Here is a 4,578-nt window from a genome sequence, read left to right on the forward strand (position 1 = left end):
GGAATTGCATTGGTGTTTAATTTCAGTCCATTGTTTGATTCATATCATGCACTCAGAGTCATTTAGCGTTCATTGTTAGTTCATTGTTTAGATTCATGCCATGCACTGGGAGTCATTTGATGTATAGGAACATATTGGTTATTTTGTCCATTCAGGGAACAAGGAACTAGAAGCAATAGGCCTGGTTACCAATATTATCCCACGACTGTACATTAGAGTTCTTGTTCTATTGTCTTGGTTACTGATGTTATCCCGACTGTACATTAGAGTTCTTGTTCTATTGTCTTGATTTTGATGTTATCCCTACTGTACATTAGAGTTCTTGTTATATTGTCTTGGTTCCTGATGTTATCCCTACTGTACATTAGAGTTCTTGTTATATTGTCCTGGTTACCAATGTTATTCCGACTGTACATTAGAGTTCTTGTTATATTGTCCTGGTTACTGATGTTATCCCTACTGTACATTAGAGTTCTTGTTATATTGTCTTGGTTCCCATGTTATCCTTACTGTACATTAGAGTTTTGTTCTATTGTCCTGGTTACTGATGTTATCCCTACTGTACATTAGAGTTCTTGTTATATTGTCCTTGTTCTTGATGTTATCCCTACTGTACATTAGAGTTCTTGTTATATTGTCTTGGTTACTGATGTTATCCCTACTGTACATTAGAGTTCTTGTTATATTGTCCTGTTCCTGATGTTATCCCTACTGTACATTAGAGTTCTTGTTATATTGTCCTGGTTACTGATGTTATCCCTACTGTACATTAGAGTTATTGTTATATTGCCCTGGTTACTGATGTTATCCCTACTGTACATTAGAGTTCTTGTTATATTGTCCTGGTTCCTGATGTTATCCCTACTGTACATTAGAGTTCTTGTTCTATTGTCCTGGTTCCTGATGTTATCCTTACTGTACATTAGAGTTCTTGTTATATTGTCCTGGTTCCTGATGTTATCCCTACTGTACATTAGAGTTCTTGTTCTATTGTCAAAAGCTGTTCTTAGTCTACTCGGGCCCTGGGTTTTGGTTAATCATGTCATAAGACCTGAATTTGAACCTTTATTTAATAAAGTGTTTTCATCTAACTGTCCCCTTTTATTTTTATGTCAGATAGTCCAGCACCAATCCTCCAGCACCAATCCTCCATCACCATCCTTAGACCGTTTTGCTTTCATTTTTGATCTAATTCTCCTTCCTGGAAAAGGAAAGTTAGAATCCAGGTGATGTGACATGTATAACCACAACACAGGGTCACATATTAGTCCTGTTGTGGGTCCCTGAAGGCTGTCACACATCCTGGATGTAATGTTGGGTTGCAGATAGTTCAGCACGCTGTGTTTTAGGGACCACCAGCTGGAGGTGTCTGACTGACCACATATTTCACAACATTCTACATGTACAATCAGTGCATACATTTGTTCTCAAATGACGTTCAGAGGTGCTAAGTGCTCTGGTTGTTGGTGTGTCTGAGCCTTTAGTTTTATCACCTGCTCTATTCCCTCTTTTTCTATCTGAGAATCACTTACTATTTCCTACATTCTCTCTCTCTGTGTGTGTGTGTCTCTCTCTGTTTGTCTCTCTCTCTGTCTCTCTCTCTGTCTCTCTCTCTGTCTCTCTGTCTCTCTCTGTCTCTCTCTGTCTCTCTCTGTGTCTCTCTGTGTCTCTCTGTGTCTCTCTGTGTCTCTCTGTGTCTCTCTGTGTGTCTGTGTCTCTCTTCTCTCTCTCTCTCTCTCTCTATTTATTAATTTATTTGTTTGTTAATTTATTTATTTAAGGGGCTTTATTGGCATGGAAAACATATGTTTACATTGCCCAAAAAAAAGTGAAATAGATCATAAACAATAACAATTGACAGTGAACATTACACTCACAAAGTTGTCTCTCTACACCCCCCTCCCCCCTCCCCTCCCACCCAACTCTCTGTCTTTAACAGGAGATAGCGCTGGTGGTGTTATTTGGTGTGGGTATGGTGTGCGGCTGTGGTCAGCAGGGTGCCGTAGTAAATATGTTGGCGTCTGGGGCCGGCTGCGTTTTGCCAGGGAAGCCCATCTCCATCATCGGGCAAGTGCCTGGAACAAACTCCACACTGGCATCCTTAGTCTTCAGATGAAATAAGATAAAACATGTACAATAATGGCAATTATTTGCATTCAGTATGCAAATAGATATCCTAATTAAGTAACAGTGACAATTCAACAACCCTGGGACCCATCCTGTAACATGTCTCCCTCCTGTAACATGTCACCCTCCTGTAACATGTCACCCTCCTGTAACATGTCACCCTCCTGTAACATGGCTCCATTCTGTAACATGTCACCCTCCTGTGACATGTCTCCCTCCCCAGCAACATGTCACCCATCCTGTAACATGTCTCCCTCCTGTAACATGTCACCCTCCTGTATAACATGTGCCCTCCTGTATCAGGTCACCCTCCTGTAACATGTCTCTATAGTGTAACATGTCTCCCTCCCTGTAACATGTCACCCTCCTGTAACATGTCACCCTCCTGTAACATGGCTCCCTCCTGTAACATGGTTCCATCCTGTAACATGTCTCCCTCCTGTAACACACGGTTCCGTCCTGTAACATGTCTCCCTCCTGTAACATGTCTCCCTCCTGTAACATGGCTCCGTCCTGTAACATGTCTCCCCTCCTGTAACACGGTCCCGTCCTGTAACACGGTCCCTCCTGTAACACGGTCCCTCCTGTAACACGGCTCCCTCCTGTAACGGTCCCGTCCTGTAACACGGTCCCGTCCTGTAACACGGCTCCCTCCTGTAACACGGCTCCCTCCTGTAACACGGTCCCTCCCACGGTCCCTGTAACACAGTCCCTCCTGTAACACGGCTCCCTCCTGTAACACGGTCCCTCCTGTAACACAGTCCCTCCATAACACGGTCCCTCCTGTAACACGGCTCCCCTCCTGTAACATGGCTCCCTCCTGTAACACGGCCCCTCCTGTAACATGTGTCCCCTCCACTGTGTGCTTCTCTGCAGATTTGATTGTAGTGGTGGCCTCCATCATCGTACTGGTAGTAGGCTCCAATGGACAGGTGTTTGCCACGTCTGCTGTCAGGTAAGACACTGGCCCTCGACTCTCATGTCCTAAATGATCTATGTTTACAGCACTATCATGCAGGGCTCCAGACTGCAACCATTTAATTGCATTTTGCTACACTTTTGACTTGGCTATTCGCGAGTTACATTTTTAAAATGGTCACATTGGTGCAAGCTGCACATTTTACATGGTCACCTCACTCCAAACTTGGCTGTAACCATGATTTGGTCAAATAGTCATGTGCATTATTATCCTCCTGATTCCTTTAATGAAGGTCTCTGCCCCTGTTTAGCTGGGGCCTGATGCTGCTAGTGAAGGTCTCACTGCCCCTGTTTAGCTGGGGGCCTGCTGCTGTAGTGAAGGTCTCTGCCCCCTGCTTAGCTGGGGCCTGATGCTGTAATGAAGGTCTCTGCCCCTGTTTAGCTGGGGGCCTGATGCTGTAATGAAGGTCTCTGTCCCTGTTTCACTGGGGCCTGCTGCTGTAGTGAAGGTCTCTGTCGCCTGTTTCAGCTGGGGCCTGCTGCTGTAGTGAAGGTCTCTGTCCCTGTTTAGCTGGGGCCTGCTGCTGTAGTGAAGGTCTCTGTGCCTGTTTCAGCTGGGGCCTGCTGCTGTAGTGAGAGGTCTCTGTGCCTGTTTCGCTGGGGCCTGCTGCTGTAGTGAAGGCCCTGTCCCTGTTTAGCTGGGGCCTGCTGCTGTAGTGAAGGTCTCTGTGCCTCGTTTGGCTGGGGCCTGCTGCTGTAGTGAAGGTCTCTGTGCCTGTTTAGCTGGGGCCTGCTGCTGTAATGAAGGTCTCTGCCCCTTGCCTGTTTCACTGGGGCCTGCTGCTGTAATGAAGGTCTCTGTGCCTGTTTCACTGGGGCCTGCTGCTGTAATGAAGGTCTCTGTGCCTGTTTCACTGGGGCCTGCTGCTGTAGTGAAGGCTCTGCCCCTGTTTAGCTGGGGCCTGCTGCTGTAATGAAGGTCTCTGTCCCTGTGCCTGTTTCACCAGGGGCCTGCTGCTGTAGTGAAGGTCTCTGCCCCTGTGCCTGTTTCACCGGGGCCTGCTGCTGTAGTGAAGGTCTCTGCCCCTGTGCCTGTTTCACTGGGGCCTGCTGCTGTAGTGAAGGTCTCTGTCCCTGTGCCTGTTTCACTGGGGCCTGCTGCTGTAGTGAAGGTCTCTGCCCCTGTGCCTGTTTCACTGGGGCCTGCTGCTGTAGTGAAGGTCTCTGCCCCTGTGCCTATTTCACTGGGGCCTGCTGCTGTAGTGAAGGTCTCTGCCCTGTGCCTGTTTCACCGGGGCCTGCTGCTGTAGTGAAGGTCTACGCCTGCTGTAGTGAGGTCGCCTGTTCGGGCCTGCGTAGTGAGCTGCCTGTTTGCCCTGTGCCTGTTTCACTGGGGCCTGCTGCTGTAGTGAAGGTCTCTGCCCTGTGCCTGTTTCACTGGGGCCTGCTGCTGTAGTGAAGGTCTCTGTCCCTGTGCCTGTTTCACTGGGGCCTGCTGCTGTAGTGAAGGTCTCTGCCGCCTGTGCCTATTTC

The sequence above is a fragment of the Oncorhynchus masou genome, unplaced genomic scaffold, assembly GCF_036934945.1.
Source record: "Oncorhynchus masou masou isolate Uvic2021 unplaced genomic scaffold, UVic_Omas_1.1 unplaced_scaffold_2760, whole genome shotgun sequence".
NCBI classification, from domain to species: Eukaryota; Metazoa; Chordata; class Actinopteri; order Salmoniformes; family Salmonidae; genus Oncorhynchus; species Oncorhynchus masou.